General features: G+C 36.9%; 1 pseudogene; it reads right to left on the bottom strand.

The window, feature by feature from the left end:
- Positions 1-18,461: 18,461 nt before the first annotated feature.
- Positions 18,462-18,830, bottom strand: LOC149139664 (heat shock protein 82 pseudogene; annotated as a pseudogene).
- Positions 18,831-21,871: the final 3,041 nt, after the last annotated feature.

The raw sequence follows: 21,871 nt of genomic DNA, 5'->3' as shown, positions 1-21,871 counted from the left end.
GAATGTCAACTCTAATGAAGGCTACCTGTGCTGGGCGAGATTGGCCAAGTGGCACAGTCATTCTGCAAGGTGTCAAATGCCCAGGAAGCTTCCAAAATGACACTTGGATCAGGGAATTCGCCTTGTGATGAGTAAGAGGATCTAGATCTCCAAGTGGAAGCAAGAAACTCCAAGTGGACTCAAGAACTGAAGTATAACTGAAGTGGGAGAGGACACTAGTCAGCTTCATGCCAAACTCAAGCTGACTCATCCTTTCTCCAAATCTCCTATATATAGAGCTCTCTCATGAGGTCTAGGGAGGTTGGAATCTTGTGAATGTAAGGAAGTGTTGTTGGTTTGAGTATAGAACTATTGGGTGATTGCTTTGAAGGAGGTGAAGAGGAGATTTCTTTTTGCTAGGAGGTGTTGCTGGATTGGGCCTATTATGGTTGTAACACTCTCAGAACTTTACTTCTTCCATTAATAAAGCATTTGAGGTTCTTCTATATGCATGTGTCTTTGTGGCGTATTGATGCTTGTATATTTGATTTATTCTAATCCTTGAATCAATTATGGATGTATGCTTCTTGTAGTTTCCCTTTCTTGTGCTTTTGCAGGATCTTTGTGTAGCTGGGCCAGTGAAAGAGCAAGGAGCTGGGAGCAAGCAGCAAGGAGAGAAGATTGGGTCAAACATTAGCGGAAGACAACGGTTAGTGGATCTCTTTCTCCCCTCTCTTACATCTCATAAAGAAGTAATCTTGAATAGCTTTGCATTCGATTGTTGCTGAGGTACTATCACCCTTAGAGTGGGATAGGGTCATTCCGTATTGGATACTTTTCCCAACAACAAGGAGTATGACTCCATAATTCATAACAGTGTTTGGGACATGGTTTCGAGACCGGAGAACAAGTAAGTTGAGAGTTTTCATTGGTTTTAAAAGGTAAAGCAAGCTGCTGATGGTAGTGTGGAGAAGCATAAGGTAAGATTTGTTGCCCGTGGCTTTTCCCGGATCATGTTGTTGTAGTATATTTCGACAGAGGAGCAAGATGCTGACATTTTGACAAAGGCATTGTCAAAGTGTAAATTCGAGTTCCATAGGGATAGGATCAGGGTGGCAGATAATCCCTTTCTTGTTGAGAGGAAGTGTTGAAATATGGCAACAAGAATATTCCAATTTAATTTGTCCTTGAATTAAATTGTGAATTAAAATCGAATTTAGTCTTAACAGCTACTTGAAAATAATTAATTAATTTATTTTAAATTAAGTAGTTGGAGAAATTCAAGTTAGAAGTCTTTCTGAATTCATGCAAGAGTTATCCCTTAAATTAAGGAGATAAGATTGAGTTATATTTGAGTTGTAATTAGTTAACTCAGTTTACTAAGTTAAGTCCAGTTAAATTAGTTCCAAACTATTTGAGGAACTAATAGTGAGTTAACAGTCAGTTGATACATTAATGTACTCAACTAGTGCTACTCTAGTTAACTAAAGATTCCCTCATCAGAAACTCATGCATGTCTATTCTAAGAAAGATCCAGTTGAGATAAATGTTCAAGGAAAGTGTACTATTAGTTTCATGCATGTAATCAAGGATTTATCCTTGAGGATTGTGCAGTTTTAGAGGGAGGGCTTTCCACCTGGTAACAGGAAAGTCATCCACAAGGAACAACGCAAGGAAATAGGAGCCTGGAGGGTAGAGAGGAAGGCTGGAGAGAAGCCAAGATTTCCTGTGAGCATCTGTGAGGATTGTACTAAGAGCTAAGGCTTTGTATAATTCCTATGTATTTCCACCATGTATGATAATACAATAGTGTGGGCTTTTTTAGCTGAGGCTTTCCCCAAAGTATTTTTATGTGTATTGTGCCATTGATTCTTCTTCTTCTGGTTATATTGTTTGGCTCGATCTTTAATCTTCCTCAAATTGATAGTAGAAGTAGGTTATAATATTTTTCTTTGATTTATATTGCATTATCGGGTTAACCTATCACATATTTTCTACAATTAATACTTGTAGAAAATGGTGATCAAAGTTGGGAAAACAATGTAAGAGATAAGTTATAAGTAGAGTTCCACCAAAAAATGGGGGGAAAAACATTTCTGAAATTCAAAAACTCATATATAATCTTAGACAACTAGAAGCAAACAAGGCTCGTAGCAGACAAGAGAATGGGTGGTAAAACGCTATAATCTCAGACAACTGGAAGCAAACAAGGCCTACAGTAGACAAGAGAATGGGTGGTAAAACACTATAAGCTTAGACAACTGGAAGCAAACAAGGCTTGCAATAGACAAGAGAATGGGTGGTAAAATGATATCTTCGACATAAATAATCACTATTTACAACTTTCCTCATGACAACATAGTTAGATCTTCTGGGAGTTGTATGACAATCTAACGATTTTACATATCCATGCCAGAAATACCATACATTTAAACTATTAATTAGAAATAAATTTATTCTTTTGATCAGTGGATTATCAGAAGAGTACGCAAACTCAATTTTTTTTTGTCACCACATCTGAGATTTTGTTCTTCCCCAAAGCACGATTCTCAATATTAAATGCACTGATTTTTTGAGTTTCACTAAGTGCTAAATCGTCGTCATACACCATGTATCTTCACAATTATTGAAGTAAATTCTTGCCCATTGTTACGTTAATTTCATGGCCAAGCCTCTTCCATATCTAAGGCTTCATGGCCAGCACACGGTCCAACAAATAAACATATTGCAAGCGCTACAAACAAAAGTTACTACGAGTCACATGGGAGTTTCAAAGGATCACTGGCCCACAATTTCCATGGGTAAGAAGAACTCCTCTATTAAGCCTTTGTGCAAATTTGATGACTACCATTAATAAGTACAGTAGTGAATTTTAGCTTGGAAAAGAGTTGGAATGGCGATGATCAATACATTGTGTCTTTGAGAAAGAATTTGTTGTTTGGTTGAGCTTAGGAATTGACCCATTTCAACGTATCCCCTGATGACTATGAAGCATATTAACACATAATTTTGATGGAACAGTGGCGATGCTTGTGTAGTCATTTTTTTGTGGTTTTCCTGCACCATTAGTTTGTAAGTATTCACACGAACAATGGTGATGCATTTGAGACTCGGAAGTAAGCATGCGGGCTAATTCTTAAATACCCTACATATGCACATTTAGGCATCTGCCCAGCTAGTTTTAGCTAAGCCCTTTGCCAAATTTTCATTGCCATATCCTTGAAATATGTATGAAACAACTATGGGCAATTAGAGACAGGGATACTAACCTTAAAATAATTTCTTTTTTCTTTCCCCTCTTTAAGTCTGCCATTAGTTCACAACTAAAATCGATGCCAGTAGGGAATCCCTCCAAACACCTATTGAATTTGTTGAAATCTAATTCTAATGAAATGAAGAAATGTGTTTTTTGTTTGAAATGCATGAAAGCAGGTAACCTATGGCTCCAAAAAGTAGTAGACAGAGGAAATAGAAACCAGTTGTTGGGCAATCATCAGGGCCACAACAACAACCATGAGACCAACATTTAGGGACACAACAACCAATTTGAAGATTAAAAAGATTCTCTAGTTGGGGAGAAATATACAAAATATTCTATGTTACCAGATCCGACAAGCAGAGGGCCAAGATCCACGGATCCACGGATCTAATCCAGATCCAGATTCGGATCCACCTGGAAACGTGTGAAATATGACACGGTGGTAGTTCTTCACTTTTATGGAAACTAAAATATTCTCCCGAAACAGATCCCAAGATTATATGCCGGAACCACCAAAATGAAACAGAAAAAGCACTTTAGGTTTAACATGTGGTTTAAACTTTTAGGTCAAATAGTTTAAAGTATGCCCCTCTTCATTATCGGCAACACCATTCTTTATAAGTCTCGAACAGAGCAGCCACAAAACCACACAGCAGACAGCGAAAAGTTAAAATAGTCGAACGTTATTATATTTCATTGTTCTTTGAATCTTTGACCATTCTAAACATCGTGACCACATATAGCCGCAGGGATTATATATTGTTCTTTGACCATTCGGCAGTGGGTAGACAGCAAGAAAAAATAGCGAAAATAGTTTCTTCGAGCATTCGACACAACAAACAACGACTATTCCATTTGGCAGTGGGCATAATCTTATCAGCAGACAGTTATTGTGGGGACTGACCAAGAAACTCATACAGCTAGCCAAGTAAACAAAATCAGGATATGCATATGCTTGAAAAAATCTTGATTTGCATTATTTAATATTTTATTATTTAGCTGGCTATTGGTGCAACGATAGTTATAAGGGTCATTTTATAAGTTATAACTGTATATATTATATAATTTAATAATTATTATTATAAATATAATTATATTATATAATGATTATTATAAATATAATTGTCATTTATTGATTTGTATTGGTAGTATTTAAATTTTTAATATTCAACCATTTAGATTTTAAAATTTTATTATGATGTATTTTAATTGTGTATTTAGATTTATATTTATTTTATTATGAAGCGTTAGATAAGTTCAAAAATATTTGTTAAATTTTAATGTATTGTATATTGATAATATATTATAATTTGAATTTTATATGCAGTTAGGTAACCTATATTCTATAGACCATTATCATTATGGAACCATCACAACATGAGCAGAGTGAAGGGGAAATCATCAAAATAGACCCAAAATCTCTTGTATGGGAATATGTGGAGATTATTGGAAAAAATCTCGGAGGTGGTTCATTTGAATGGAAATGAAATGAATGCCAAGATATCAAAAATGGTTCATATACTAGAGTGAAGGCCCATCTCACTGGTCAAATTAACACCAGAGTGCAAGTATGCACCGGGCCAAAAGATGAAATGGCAAACCTGAAAAAGGTTTGAGTTTTGGAAAAATGAAATTATATGCATCTTTGCAAGAAGTTGCTAATAGGAAGCTTGCTAAGGGAAAACACCCTATGCAAAGCTCTACAACTAGGCCGCCATTGCCATCTAGGCCTGCTACCACAACTAATAAAAGGCCCACTCTAGGCGCTCTTGAAAAATCTTTCAATAATCAAGGTAGAGGCATAGCCAATAAACATGTATTTTGTTGAATATATGCAAATGGTCTAAAATTCAATTTGGTGTGTTCCCCTTATTGGCAACAAATGATTAAGGTTGTTAATGAAGCACCAAAGGGGTACAAAAGCCCTAGATATGAAAAGGTTCGCACTACTTTGTTAGCATGAGAGAGATAATCTGTGGATAGGCAACTACAGGCAATCCAGGATACATGGGCAGAAACAGGTGTGTCCATCATTTCTAATGGATGGAGAGACCAAAGAAACCATCTATTAATTAATGTTTTTGTAGTATGCCCCCAAGGGGAAATGTTTTTGAAGGCTATTGATTGCATTGGAATAAAGATGCATCTTTCATATCCACAAGTCTTATTGATGCAATAGAAAGTGTGGGGCCACATAATGTTGCCCAAGTCATTATGAACAATGCATAGGTTTGTAAAGTTGCAGGTTTGATTGTGGAGGGTCGATATGATCACATATTTTGGACTCCATGTGCAGTACATTCATTGAACCTTATGCTTTCCAAGATTGGTGAGATTGATGGATTAATGAAATATATGTAGCATCAAAATAAATCCAAATGTTCATAAAAGATCATTCAATGTCCCAAGCCATTTATCAGGGTTTTGCAAAATTGGAGCTACTGAAGGTACTTTTAAGTTTTTTTAAATCAATATTATTTGTATTGGAAATTCTTACTTTGAATTACAAATTTATATATATGGTTTCTAATTTGAGATTTGACTTTTTGAAGCTTTTAGGTTGCTAAAACTCATTTTTCCTCCCACACTCTTGTCATAGAGAGACTTGTGGAGATGAGACAAGAATTAGAAGCAATGGTCATTGACCCTCTTTGGGAATAATGGAAGACTTCCACTTCTGATAGAGGGAAAAAAACCGAGTCCATCATTCTTGATGATGCATTGTGCGACAAGTTCCAATACCTTCTATGGTTCACTGAACAAATTTTGACCTTGAATAGGGACTTTGATATAGATACACCTTTCTTGGGGGAAGTTTATGAAAACATTGATAGTATGTTGGAGAGGATAAGGGACATTATCAGGGAAAGTGAAAATGACCCTTATGAAACATTCTATTATTTAGTGAAGGACATCATTATAGAAAGGTGGAACAAAATGACCACACCATTACACCTTTTGGCATATGAATTGCACCCTAAATACTATCATTCTAAAATTTTGTCTTTACCTGGTAGAAAAACACCAAACAAGGATTCTAAAGTGGTACAAGGATATAAGACAACTTTGAGGAAAAGTTATAGAGATATGGGAGTTGCAATGGAAGTCCTCCAAGAATTTGAAGGGTTTGTACAGTCTACTAGTAGTTTTTAAGATCCAGTAGGTATGGATGATTGAGGGCATCTTGATCCTATTACTTGGTGTGGCTTCCATGGTGGGGATAACATTCATCTCTCTACTCTAGCCACCAGGTTGTTATCACAGGTCGCTAGTTCCTCATCAACTGAGAGGAATTCGAGTACATATGGCTTCATCCATTTGGTGAAGTGAAATAGGCTGGGAATGGCAAAGGCTAAGGATCTTTTTTATGTTCATTCCAACCTCTGTCTTCTATCACATGTTGAACCAGAGTATAAAAAAGGACCAAGCAGGATGTGGGATGTGGAGCTTGAGACCTCTGACTTGAACCTCACACTGAATGCCATGCCTCACCTCAACCTACTTGAGGATATTGTTCCACCACCAGTCCAACCTACTGATGTAACTTCCTACATTCCAAGACCCCCATAATCTATTCATGATGTAGATTTGAAATATGCAGAATATATAGATCGATTTGAGGATATAAAAATGTATTTACTATTATCATTTATGACATTATGATCCTTTTTGTTACTTTGTATGAAGGAGGTTGCATCATTTCAGTGTCTCAATCTTCATATTTATCATTCAATTTTCTAAAAGGGTTTGCTCATTTTGATGGAGTATTTGATTTTTTATCTCTAAAGTATTTTTTTAAATTCTTAAAATTTTATTATATTTTATTTTTTGTGTACGTGACATTGTTGGCATTATGACACAGGTGTTGTCCTTGATGGCAACTCTCTCAGATGACAGATCACAATATAGTAGGTTAATAGCTCAAAGTTACAGATCAGACCTCATAGAATGAAGAAAGAGAGGTATATGCAGGTTCACCATTGGCCAAGCTATGTATACACGCGAGTTCACTATATACAAGTCACAGATACGTACACATGCACTTTCACAAAAGGAAAAGCGCATATACCTTGGAAAACTAAGTTTTTGGTCGGAAGTATTTGGTCCATGGTATTTTGATCCATGTTATTGGTCCAAGGTATCAGGCCCGAGGTATTGACCCTAGGTATTTGATACAAGGTATTGGTCCTAAGTGGTTTTGGTCCATGGTATTGAGAAAGGCCTAAAACTATAAAAGGAGGAGAAGATCATTAGGCCAAGGAACTCAAGCATTGAATATCTGATGAAGAGTGAGATCTAGTACACAAGTTATTGGGTTATGGTGCATTGTTGGATCTGAACCAAGGAGGAACCTTAGTGGTTGATGGAGGATAAGATCTAATGATGGATCGAGATCTTAAGGCTTAAATTGAACTATCATTATGTGTTTTTTCTCATGAATATTCTATACCTGAATACTGACGCATATATTATTTTGTAAATGATATGATCTGGGTATAACTGAAGTCTGGTATAGTTGCAAAATTATGAATTAATATTTGCAGATGTATACGCTGGTTGGCTTTGAGGAAAGCGAGTATACATGTAGGTTCGGAATAAGATAGTAGTATATACCTTATAATCTATGTTTTAGTTGCTGCTATTTGTTGTTGTAGTGTTCTGGGTTCTGGCTACTGTATTCTGGTGACAGCATTCTAAAAGATCAAATTGACAGGTTTTCAAAGTGATTGATTGATTTGGTTGTGGTTGGTTCAATAGGATATTGGTTGATGATTGAATAATGTTGTTGATGGATTCAGTCTGAAAATTTATGAAACGTGGTCCCCGGAATAAAGGAGAAGGTTGCAGCCTTCTATAGGCCGACACCTTCGTACTAGTAAACCTATCATCTAGTACAAGAGCTAGGGGGTTGTAGCTCCCTTCCAGTAGAAGCTGGAGAATGAGAGAAGGTTGTAGCTTTCTGCAGGTAGAAGCCTGCATAATGGTATAAGGTTGCACCAGTACAAAAATTGTAAACATAATTTTCTTATTATTAAAAGAAGACAGAGACGATTGCAGTAGGTGGTTTTGACCCACATTGGGTTTCAACCTTATATCTTGGTGTTTATGTGTGTTTCTTATGTGTGATGCTTTATTATTCTTTTACTTCACTGTCTAATGAATTGCTGATATACTAATTAAAGTTCACTACATGATAATTTGGGTAAATCAAAAGATCTCTGCATATACGTTGGTTTCATTAAGTATAGTTGTGTATACACACCAGTTCACTGAGCTAAAGTAGCGTATACAAATCAATTTTGAAAATTAAATTACTGATCTAATAATATTGGTTCACCCTGCCTCTCAGTATTATTTCCAACAATTGGTATCAGAGCAGGTCCTTCAGAAGAAGCTTGATTGCTTGAAGGTAGATCCATGATCATGAGTAATCAAGAAAGCGGGGAATCCATCAGACCGCCAATCTTTGATGGGAGCAACTTCGTTTATTGGAAGGTAAGAACCACAACCTATCTTCAATATCTTGGAACAGATGTCTGGGAAATCGTGGAAGGAGGATATACATTTCCATCAACAATTGCTATAGATACGGCAGGTTAAAAGCAATATGAAACCAATGCCAAGGTTGTCAATACATTATTAGGAAGTCTGTCACAATCAGAGTTTGTCAAAGTTATGCAGCTCAAATTAGCCAAAGAAATATGGGACAAAATCATTCTAAGCTATGAAGGAGACTCTCAGGTAAAACGTGCTAAACTACAAGCTCTCAGAATTCAATATGAAACTCTCAAGATGCACAATGATGAAAGTATAACTAGTTACTTCTTGAGTATAAATGAGGTCGTTAATTGCATGAAGAATCTGGGTGAAGAGATAAAGGAAGTTACCTTAGTTGAAAAGGTTTTAAGATCCTTATCTTCTAAATTTGAATCAAAAGTATCTGCCATAGATGAAAAGTAGGATCTACAAACTATTACTATGACACAGCTTCACAGAATCTTAACTGCTTTTGAGATGAGAAAAGGATGTCCATCAAATCTGAGAGAAGCCGCATTTAAAGCTTCCGTAAAAGGAAAAGAAGAACTCAATGAATTAGGACATATTTCAGAAGAAGAAGAGGAAGTAAACTTTGTCAAGAAGCTTCAACAGGGTTCCAGAAGATTCAGAGATAAACTACCTTTCAAATGTTTTGCATGTGGTAGAGTCGGTCATTATGATGCCAAATGTCCTCATAAAGATAAATATGATAAAGGTAAGGAATCTACAAAATGGAATAGAAAACAAAGTGTAAGTAAAAAGAGCTACTATACTCATGAAGATAGCGATGGTCTATCAAATAGTGATGAAGATGAAAATAATAATGACTATAGACTTTTGATGGCTTATGAAGATGATGACTTTTTGGATGCTTTAGATGAAGATGATCTTTATGAAGAAATCTCTAAACTCAAAATCTGTTTAGAAGAAAAGAATATGATTATAGATACCTTGACATACCAACTCGCTGAAAGAGAAAAACACAATGAAAAACTAGAATGTGAAATTGTGGGTCTAAGAAAGGATCTTGAGAAAATAGATGCTCTCAATCTTAGATTTGCTAAAGGATCAGAAACCTTAAATGAAATTATCAAAGTGCAGCATTCTCCTCTGATAAAGTCAGGTCTTGGATATACTAAAGAAGCATATCAATCACAGAAGCCGTCAACCTCCACTAAAAGCTATCTTGATGAAGAAAAGAGCAGTGAACAGTTTGACAATCGTCAACAAAGGCATAAAGCAGATATCACCAGGTAAATTAGGCTCACTTTACTTCAAGGATGAACAGAAGCCATAATCAACCATAGGTAAATCATACTCAATTTGCTTCAAAGACAAATATCAGTAGAAACTACAATCACCAGGTCAGTAGATTCGATAATTGCAAGAACTTCTTTAATGGTCAATGTTTCTCATGTCATAATTTTGGACACATAGCTGCTCAATGTGTTGCTTACAAAATCATCATGACTAGAGAAGCACGAAATCAAAGGAATGTGACAGGGATCAAGAAAAGTTCCTATAATAATTTTTCTCTTCTTGAAAATGAAATAGAATGCTCAATCTGTAACAACTTTGGCCATGAAGAACCTGAATGCAGGTGTAAATTTCGACAAATATCTCAAAAGGACCAAACTCCATTAAATCCAAAAATATGGAGAAAGAAAGAACCACGAACAAAAATATGTGGTATAGCCTTGTATGCAGAAGTAAAAGAAAACTAGTGCTACATCGATAGTGGATGCTCAAAGCACATGATAGGTGACAAAGAAAAGCTACACTAATATAATGCCTTAGAAAAGGAAAAGAGTGTATCATTTGGAAATGCCACTCATGTTGTCATAAAAGATAAAGGCTCTGTTTTCTTGAAAGAAAAAGTTAAAGCTTGGAATGTTATGTATGTTGATGGCTTAAAGCATAACCTGTTGAGTGTGAGTCAAATGTGTGATTAAGGAAATGAAGTAGTGTTTCGATCAAATGGATGTGTTTTTCGTGAGCTTGATATAGGAGAAACCATGATCAAAGTTACAAGAACTCCAAACAACCTATACATACTCAAGGGAGGACAACAACAATGCTATCTAAGCAAAAATGATGAAAATTGGCTATGGCACAAAAGTTTGGGGCATCTAAGCTTTTCTCAAATAAGAAAAAATGCAGATTCCAGGTTGTTCGTGATCTTCTAGATATCAACATTCCTAAAAATACTATATGCAAATCATGTCAATTTGGTAAGCAAACCAGATCTCACTTCATCAAAAAGGAAGGGTTAGCTAGTAAGCCTCTTGAACTTGTTCATACTGATTTATGTGGACAATCAAGGAAAAAGTCACCTCGTGGAGAAGAATACTTTATATTATTCATTGATGATTTTTCCAAAATGTCTTGGATAGGTCTTCTAAAGCATAAAGATGAAGCATTTGAAAAGTTCAAAGCCTTCAAGCTTTGGTTGAAAAATGAATCAGATTGCAAAATCAAATGCCTCAGATCTGATCGAGGAGGGGAATTTACCTCAGATGAATTCTTTGACTTTTGTGAACAACATGGAATAAAAAGGCAGTTCTCCACCGCAAGGACTCCTTAGCAAAATGGATTGGTAGAAAGAATGAATAGAACTATTCAACAAATGGCTCGTGCTATGCTAGATGAATCTGGAGCTCCTGCAACCTTCTGGGGTGAAGCTACATTTGTCGCCGTCACTATTCTCAACCAAGCAAATGTTCGGGTAAATAGCACTGAAACTCCACATGAACTTTGGTATGGTAAGACTCCCACTGTAAAATACTTCAAAGTTTTTGGAAGCAAATGTTACATTAAAAGGACTGATGAAAAACTTGGTAATTTTGAACCCAGAGCAGATGAAGGTATTCTTCTTGGCTACTCATCCTGAAGTAAAGGATATAAATGTTATAATAAAATACTTGGGAAAATTATTGAAAGTATTGATGTTGTGGTTGATGAAGCAGGAAAAATCCAAAAAAGGTAAAAATCGAAGGTTATGACAATGAACAAGATGAGGAACATTTTCCCACATCAAATCACACTGATTCTAAAGAAGAAACCAATGAAGCACCAGAAGAAGAGATAACAATCGAAGGAAAGACTTTGTCCAGGTATGTTCAAAAAGATCATCTAGAAACTCAAATTTTAGGGGAAAAAGGGGTAGGTATGCAGACAAGAAGAACCATTGTCGAAGCCTCAAGCTATCTAGCATTACTATCTTCCATCGAACCTCAAAATGTAAATGAAGCATGCAAAGATGAATGTTGGGTCAAGGCCATGAATGAAGAACTTGAGAAAATTGAAAATAATAATACTTGGGAATTAGTTCCTAGACCTCATGATAAGAATATCATAGGAACAGAATGGATATTCAAAAACAAGTTGAACGAAAAATGGAGAAGTTATTAGAAACAAAGCCAGACTTGTTTGTAAAGGATATGCTCAACAAGAAGGTATAGATTTTGAAGAAACGTTTGCACCTGTTGCTAGACTTGAAGCCATAATAATTTTTCTTGCCCTTTCTAGTTTTCAGAAATTCAAAGTATACCAAATGGATGTAAAATATGCCTTTCTTAATGGAGACTTAGAAGAAGAAGTCTATATTGATCAACTAGAAGGATTCATACTTGGAAATGATGCAAAACTTGTATGCAAACTCGAAAAGCTCTCTATGATCTAAAACAAGCTCCAAGGACATGGTATTACCATCTTGACAAATATCTCCACCAACAGGGGTTTTCAAAGGGGTCAGCAGATAACAATCTATATACAAAGATGGCCACTGATAAATTGCTAATAATTGTTGTGTATGTTGATGATATCATTTTTGGTAGCAATGAAGAATCCATGAGTCAGAATTTTGCCTCTGTAATGTAGCAATAATTTGAAATGTCCTTGCTTGGTGAGCTTACCTACTTTCTTGGTCTACAAGTTCAACAAAATAAACATGGTATTTTTCTCTCACAAACCAAATATCTCAATATCCTAAAAAAGTATGGTATGGAATATTCTAAACCAGTATGTACCAGAATGGTAATAGGATGCAATCTTAGCTGAAATGAAGAATCAGTAGCAATACATCAGCCAACTTATAGATCCATGATTGGCAGTCTGCTTTATCTAACAGGTACCCAACCATACATCATGCATGTAGTGGGAATAGTTGGAAGATTCCAAGCAAATCCTCAGTAAACACACCTTCAGATAGTCAAAAGGATTTTCAAATATCTTCAAGGAACATAGAACTCTGGTTTATGGTATCCTAGAGATACAGATCTTACACTTCATGCATATACAGATGCAGATTGGGCAGGAAGTGTTGATGATAGAAAAAACACTAGTGGTGGTGCATTCTATATGGGTTCCAGGTTAGTGTCTTGGTTCAGCAAGAAACAAAGTTCAATTGCATTATCTACAGCTGAAGCAGAATACGTGGTTGTTGCATCTTGCTGCACACAACTACTTTGGATGATGCAAACCTTGCAAGACATTCAGATCACATGTACTCCACCCATCTCCATTCTATGTGATAATACAAGTGCCATTAGTATTTCAAAGAATCTAGTCATGCACTCCAAGACCAAGCACATACCCATCAAATATCATTTTCTACGTGAACAAGTGCTTGAACAAAGGGTCAAATTAGAGTATGTTCCCTTCAAAGAATAGGCTGTTGATATATTCACTCAACCACTTCCCAGAGAGACATTTGAATATCTCAGACAAAAGCTGGGAGTAGTTGTTGCATCATCCTGTTGTTAAATCCTATCTTCTTCAGAAAAAGGTGGTTATACGCGAGTTTCATGAAACATAGTCGCGTATATACGTTGGTTTCTGTGGGTACAGTCGCGTACATGTTGGTTTGAGGAAAAGCAGTGGGCCAGACTTAGGAGAAAGGGGTCTGATATGGTTCAGTAAATTACCTGTTCTGCTTGATGATGGTTACAATCTATTGATGACATGTGGAAATAGGTTCAGGGGGAGCATATGCTTCTAATAATGCATTGTTGGCATTATCTGAGAAGATCTTGGTGCAGATTTTGTTTCAGGTGGAACAGGTTCAGGGGGAGAACATGGTTGCTAGTCTGGATGTTGATTGACAAATGCTACTGATGATAGTTGTTGATGACTATCATGGTCTTATTTAAAGATATTTGGTCTCTGTTATATATGTCATGTATATCCTTTAATGTAACGGTCATGAAAAACACCTAATTTGTAACCCCACTATGCATGGGATGGATGATGTAATGTTTCTTGTTTTTGACATGTATAAAAAATTGATATATCCCCACTAGGTTGGGTGGATGAGTCAAATTTGGTATATCCCCACTTGGTTGGGATATGGATGTATGTATGAGTCATTGGTGATAGGAAGGTCATTTGTAATGCATGTATAGAGTCATGTTCTTCTTTTAGAACATCTTTTTGTAGACCTTGCTTGTGCTCAGGGGGAGCATGGACTCGATCATGGGAGCTCAATCAACACACTTCAGCATATCAGAGAATTCAGCATGCACTCAGGGGGAGCATGACCCTTTGCCCTTGATGTCAAAGGGGGAGAGTGACTTGGTGTGGTTGTTGCCACTAAGTCCAAAGGGGGATATTGTTGGCATTATGACATAGGTGTTGTCCATGATGGAAACTCTCTCAGATGACAGATCACAATACAACATATTAACAGCTTAGAGTTATAGATCAGACTTCATAGAATGAAGAAAGAGAGGTATACGCAGGTTCACCATTGGCCAAGCCGCGTATACACGCGAGTTCACTGTATACAAGTCATGTATATGTACACATGCACTTTCACAAAAGGAAAAGCGTGTATACCTTGGAAAACTAAGTTTTTGGTCCGAAGTATTTGGTCCATGGTATTTTGATCCATGCTATTGGTCCAAGGTATTGGGTTCGAGGTATTGACCCTAGGAATTTGATCCAAGGTATTGGCCCTAAGTGGTTTTGGTCCATGGTATTGAGTAAGGCCTAAAACTATAAAAGGAGGAGAAGACCATTAGGCCAAGGAACTCAAGCATTGAATATCTAATGAAGAGCGAGATCTAGTACGCAGGTTATTGGGTTATGGTGCATTGTTGGATCTGAACCAAGGAGGAACCTTAGCGGTTGATGGAGGATAAGATCTAATGATGGGGTCTTAAGGCGTAAAGTGAACTATCATTATGTGTTTTTTCTCATGAATATTCTAAATCTGAATACTGACGCATATATTATTCTGTAAATGATATGATCTGGGTATAACTGAAGTCTGGTATAGTTGTAAAATTATGAATTAATATTTGCAAATGTATATGTTGGTTGGCTTTGAGGAAAGCACATATACACGTAGGTTTGGCACAAGAAAGTAGTGTATACCTTATAATCTATGTTTTAGTTGTTTTTGTTTGTTGTTGTAGTGTTCTGGGTTCTGGCTTGGGTTCTGGTTACTATATTCTGGTGACAACATTCTAAGAGATCAGATGATAGGTTGTCAAAGTGATTGATTGATTTGGTTGTGGTTGGTTCAATAGGAGATTGGTTGATGATTGAATAATTTTGTTGATGGATCTGGTCTGAAAATTTATGAAATGTGGTCCCTGGAAGAAAGGAGAAGGTTGTAGCCTTCTGTAGGCCGACACCTACATACTAGTAAACATATCTACTAGTACAAGAGCTAGGGGGTTGTAGCTCCCTTCCAGTAGAAGTTGGAGAATGAGAGAAGGTTGTAGCCTTTTGCAGATAGAAGCCTGCGTACTGGTATAAGGTTGAACCAAAAAAAAATTGTAAACATAATTTTCTTATTATTAAAAGAAGGCAAAGATGATTGCAGCAGGTGGTTTTCACCCACATTGGGTTTCCACCTTATATCTTGGTATTTATGTGTGTTGCTTATATTTGATGCTTTATTCTGCTTTTACTGCACTATCTAATGAATTGTTGATATACTGATTAAAGTTCACTACATTATAATTTGGGTAAATCAAAAGATCTCTGCTTATACGCTGGTTTCATTAAGTATAGTTGCATATACACACTAGTTCACTGAGCTGAAGTAGCATATACAAATCAGTTTTGAAAATTAAATTATTGATTTGATAATATTGATTCACCCCCCTCTCAATATTATTCTTAACAGACATATCCTTGCCATATCCAGATCTTGGATTTTCAAAAAACTAGTGGATCCAGATCTGGATCCGTATCGTATCTGTATCCATATCTAAATCCTGGTAACATAGAGAATATTTCAAGACAAAGATGACCCGCATGTGGTTCCTCCAGCTGACCTTGATGATAGAGAGATTGATGAAAATGTATTTCCTATTATCAAAGCAGCACACTTTCCCTGCTTAGAAAGAATTGAATGGATTCTAAATTATCCTAATACAGATGCTAGGACCATAGTGAATGACCAAGGAAGATCCATAGCCTATTTCCAAGTTGTTAACTTATAGATGTAGTACAAGTTCTATAGGCCAGATGTATTCATGACCACTGCCTGGGTGCAATATTTTAATAAGACAAGAGAGACTCTAAAAAGATTGAGTAAGTGGTGGGCAGAAGGCAGAAAGTTTCAAGGAAGAAATGATGGCATCTACCCTTCCATTCATCTTTGAGTTCCATACATCTATGAAGTTGCCATGGTAAGAAGGATCTGTGGAGAACTAGATGCAATGCATGTTAAAGAAGCTTGGGTGCCTTTGATATATCCCATAGTGGAAGAGAGACTAGTTTGAAACTAAAAAGACATCCTCTCTCATACCTTGAGACAGGAAATCATCATAGTAAAATAGCATAGCCCTTACTCCCTTTGTGATCACAATCCCTGTCTGGAAATGTCATGGGCATGAAGCATATCCAACATTCTCGTACACGTGTACTGTAAAGACCTAAGAGAAAATAAGTATAAGATGAAATATTCAGTCGTTTCTAATTCCTTCTTCACCCAAGTATTTCACTAATTTTTGGCAAACCTGCTCCAAGATTCTCAAATGAGGCCATGGAATTTTTGAGTAACATAGGGGATTGGTAGATTGAAAGGGATTTCACGTATATCAGAATATATGGAGCCACAAAATCCCCACACCCGCTCCCCAACTTCGTCCTTGTTAGATTGGTGCTCAGGGAGATAGCCTACCAAACAATACTACATGGTTTCAATGCTTATCTAGTTAAGGAGAAGCTTAAATAAGCTATTCAATGCGCATTGGCCATTATTGCCTCTTAAAATTTTTGTTTGCAAGGATGGAGGGCCATGCTATGTTGGAGTATGGATTAGTAGATGGAATATTTAGAAGGCATGATCCACACGGATTGGTAGCTCAACATGCTACCCAAGAAACAATCTTATAGTCGTATTCCCATGACTCATGCGAAGATGAGGAAATTGAGAAAAGAACCACATACTGAGAGGAGGTCCAGGTTAGGATCAGACGAAGGGATCAGCTCTTAACACATTAACAGAGAATGCTATTGGAAGAGAAAAGGAAAAATGAATATTTCTAGTGCAAAACATGAACTCAGTTACATTACTGCTTTCATGCCAGATAACACTGAATCATTTTGTACAAGCAGCTCAACAAATACATTTTTTAAAATGGAAAAATTGGAAAGGGAACCTTTCAGGATCTTTCTAATGGAAAATAAATCATGAAGAATTCCAACTCAGAAAGAAAAAATTAGTTGTAGCCATTTGACAGAAATTAGAGTTAGTCTTGATGCCATTGTGTTTATATCATTGCACTGAATTAACCATTTCAATTACTTTAAAATATCCATGTAACATTTATAGTAGGGAAAATAAAAATTAAATGTCCCTTGTCTATTGCTTAAAAAACAGAAAACAGAGGGACAAAATCCACCTAAATCCATCTTCGCTAGATCTTTTAAACAACATGTTTTTATATCCCTCTCAATGCTTGATAAATTGAGAGTGGAGTTAAGATAGGTCCATTCTAGTTGTTAACTAAGAAACCACACATATAGTTGCATATAAGAATATTCAACACTATATAGAATATGAAATAACTTACGCATTGAAAACGATATGTACAATCAATTTTGGCAAAAGATGAATTGGCAAATTATCTTGCTTTTATGCACTACTGATTTTGGCAAAAGATAGAACTAGCAAGTCAGCTTGATTTGATACATATATCTGAAAACCACAAGATTGGAGAATAAGGAAATTGTTTCATAAGAATAATGAAGGAGATTGGGACCAACAAAATTCCAAGCCATAGAAGATGCATGTTGGACACCTAATCCTCTAAGGGTTGGTGTGGAAGCTGAATAGACTAAGGAAGTCCAAGAGACCTTGGAATACGAAACCAAAGGTCATATGAATGTACTATAAATGTATATCATTTGTTAATAATAGATGTACTCTCCTGCTTATCTTTGATATTCTGTTGCTGCGTTGTGTGTGTTTGACATGGTATCAGAGCAGGCGATCTCTTGCCCTGCTCAACTATGAGCCACTTGTTTTTGTGGCCCTTCTGTACATGCTTGTACTACACCTTTGCCCATTTTCCTGATATAGAAAAACTGACATCTTTACCTCATACCTAGGTGCGTAGGTCTCAAATTAATTTTTCGTACTGTAACTCCTATCAGATTTGTCCCTCTATTGGGTAGCCGATGAACTCAGAATGCTTCTTGACTAGATCCTTCAGCAGTCGCTCCTCTAGGTACTCCAGCTGGTCTTCCTATCATACTCCTTGAGCTTCTCTATGGCATGCTCATCGCTGGCATCCACTATGAAAAGGACCTCATAGCCCTTCCTTTTCAGCCTCTCCAAGAAGGGAGAATTCCCCACTGCCTTCTTGCTCTCGTCGGTGATATAATAGATGTCTTTCTGCCCCTCTCTCATCTGGGTCGCATAGTCCTTGAGGCTCATCAGCTCATCTCCACTATTTTTCGAGTGATATCTCATCAAATCCGTGAGCTTGGCCTTGTTCTGGTTGTCCTCATGTATCCCCAATTTTAAGTTATTTAAGAACGACTCATAGAACTTGGCATACTCCTCTTTGTTCTTGGAAATATCCTTGAACATTTCAATACACTTCTTCACCACATTCTTCCTTATTACCTTCAGAATCTTGTTCTACTGCAGCATTTCCCCTACACAGTTCCAGGTTATTTATTAGCTGTGTATTTCCTTTGTAACAAGGTTCAGCATTGACATAGTTTCCTTGTTCTGAACCTATTCCTCAAGCGCAAACAATTTTGCATTGCTTACTGCGTCATCTTCTTCAAAGGGACAAAACAAATGAGGTGTTAGGCTTGGCACGATTATCAGCCAACAAACCTCACTTTTCACAATGTTTGGATTGGGTTCTTTTCACTGTTTTTGATGCTGATATTTCCATAATTCAGGAGGAAAGGCATAAGAAGGAACAAGAGCTCACATCGCTTTCGGCTGTAACTTTTGATGCAGATATGTATGGTGGAATTAACAGGTTTGAGGGTTACGAACACTCCATTATAGTGAATGAGGAAGAAAGGATCAGGATCCTACTGAAAGAAAGGTTGCTCCGAAATGCACAAAGATGAAAGGTCATTCTAGAAGGTCAAGTATGAAAACTAGATGTCCTTATACAGATTCAGCATCCTTGTAACCATAGAAATTCCTAGAATTTCTATCTTTTAGGTTATAGTAGCAGCAAAAGCGAACAATGCGAGAGCTATCTTGTTCAATTCTTGTTCGAGATAGCACCAGTCTTATGCCATCTATTGGGCTTAAATACGCATGATAGCGCAAATCAAACACTCCCAAAGGGTTTGATGGTCATCAAACAAGATTCGAACCTTTGTCAAGTAAAAACAAACTAAGTTGTCGTGATATCTATAAATCATATGGAAATAATAGGTGTGAGAAATTAAGTAATGCCTGATCCAAAGAACATTATAGATGACCACTTGACAGAGAACTGGAGCTGTGATATTTCTCCTCAGAATTCCCCACTCTCCTCCCAATTCGTGAAATGATTTGTTGTTAGTGGAAGCACTTTTGATTTGTGGATTCACAGTGTTAGTGCAAGCACTATAGGATTTGCTATCAATTGTAAGTTGTGTGAATTTCTTGTTGCACTATGATAGTCTTTTCCTACATCTTGACGAGAGAATCTTCAATGATCCTAGTTTGAGTGGTGTCTATCCCAGTATTCTCTAATCTCCCGGAGAGATTTATGGCTGCTACCACTTCTAGAGTCTGAAGAACCATGTTGGAATAAGATTGGTGAAGAGGAAGGCAAAAGATCCATTTTAAATGGTGGACTAAGGGATTATTGGAGAAGAAAAAAAATATTGAAGGTTGATCGAGTTGTGAATATTATTACAACTATTGAAGTTAGTTCATTGATTGGTTTTGTGCGTTAAAATGTATTGGAGCTAATTTTGGTGCATCCCTTAGTGTGTTAACATTTTGAGGATGGAAAGCACTCAAAGATATGTTGGTGAAACAACTTGTTAATAGAAGATAAGAAGTCGATTGCATAGATTTTGATTGGCAGAGACAAGGAATTGATTTACAGTTGAAACGATTTGTTTATACTTGAGAGCAGCACTAGTGAGATTCACTTGATTTTTTTCAATGAAAATGACTAGAATTAATATAGTACTAGAGTTACTGAATACTTTGATACTTAGTTCTATTGATGATACAGTCAAAATTTAGCAAAAACATTCTTTCTGACATTAAAAACAGTTTGCAAAATGCACAAGAAAACATTGATTTTTTGCAACTAGAGTCTCAACTTCAGCAAGATGAGTTACAACAGAAAAGGCATCTTTCTGAACTTGTTCTTATTCAGAACAATCCCCTATCTCACTTTGAAACAGGGTCCTATCAGCAGCCAGCAAGTCATCAAGTCAATAATGTTGATTCAGATCAAGTGCTCATTTCAGAAGCAGATTTTCATACAGAAGCAGAAATTCAGTCTGCACTTCCCAAGCCCATCATCAGACCTTGGGAAGAGCTTGTCCATAACAAGCACAGAGAAGGTATTGGATATGAGAAGGATTTGTCCTTTCATATTCCAAATTACTCAAAGCCCATCCAGTTTCAGAGTGCTAGATTACTTCATGACAGTTCACCTTCAGATGTTCCAAATTCTGCCTCTCCTCCACAGCAACAACAACAACAACAAATTGTGAAATGCCAACACTGTGACCGAGTTGGCCATATGAAAGATCATTATTTTGATCTTCATCCATGTAAGCACTGTCATAAAACTAGTCATTCCTCAAACAGAGGCTTCAGAAACAAACCTCCTGTAAGAACAAAGATTCATCTTGGATGGATCACTTCTTGGCAATGGGCTTCAACAGCCAAGAAGATATTTCGCTCATACAAAAGGATTTGTTACCGAATATTGAAAAGTCTTGCAGTCGAGATTTCTTCATCTTCTCACCTTGTATTTGACAGGGGGGGAAATGATGGTCATCTACAAGCTTCAAAGCCACATCAACCGAACTTGAGCCACAACCTGCCATACCAAATTCAGAGTTGTAGCCATAGACAAAGATGCCCCTGAGCATGCCTTCAGTTTGTGACATCTCTTCAAAGAATTGGGGACACGTCCTCTAGCAGAAGACTTCATCTTCTTTCCTGTTTTGGAAGAGTTCTAGGAATTTCATTAAGCATTCTAGAGTTGCTGGTCATCCTTAAACCATCACAAGTTGAGACTTCCCTTTTCAGGTTGAGGTTCTCCCTTTTATGCGGGATGAGACCTCCCTTTCATGGTTGAAGGTTTCCTTCTTCAAAACATCAGGAGAACTTCCTCTTGCAAAAGACCTGAGCTTCATGCCAGACTTGGAAGAGTTCTAGGAAATGCACTAAGAATTGCAGTGTTCGTGGTCATCCTTAAACCACCGCCCTTTATACCAACATTTCAGAGAGCACATTCATCCTAGTGCTGCCATGCATTTTTGCACATTTTCTATTACAGCTCTCTTCTTGGACTCACATATAACCCTTCGGATTAAGGGGGCGAATGTTGGACACCTAATCCTTTAAGGGTTGGTGTGGAAGCCGAATAGACTAAGAAAGTCCAAGAGACCTTGGAATATGAAACCAAATTTCATATGAATGTA

The sequence above is a fragment of the Pinus tabuliformis genome, chromosome X, assembly GCF_031772625.1.
Source record: "Pinus tabuliformis cultivar Carrire ecotype Pingquan chromosome X, CPIR1, whole genome shotgun sequence".
Lineage (NCBI taxonomy): Eukaryota > Viridiplantae > Streptophyta > Pinopsida > Pinales > Pinaceae > Pinus > Pinus tabuliformis.
This window is presented reverse-complemented; position numbering and strand designations above follow the sequence as displayed.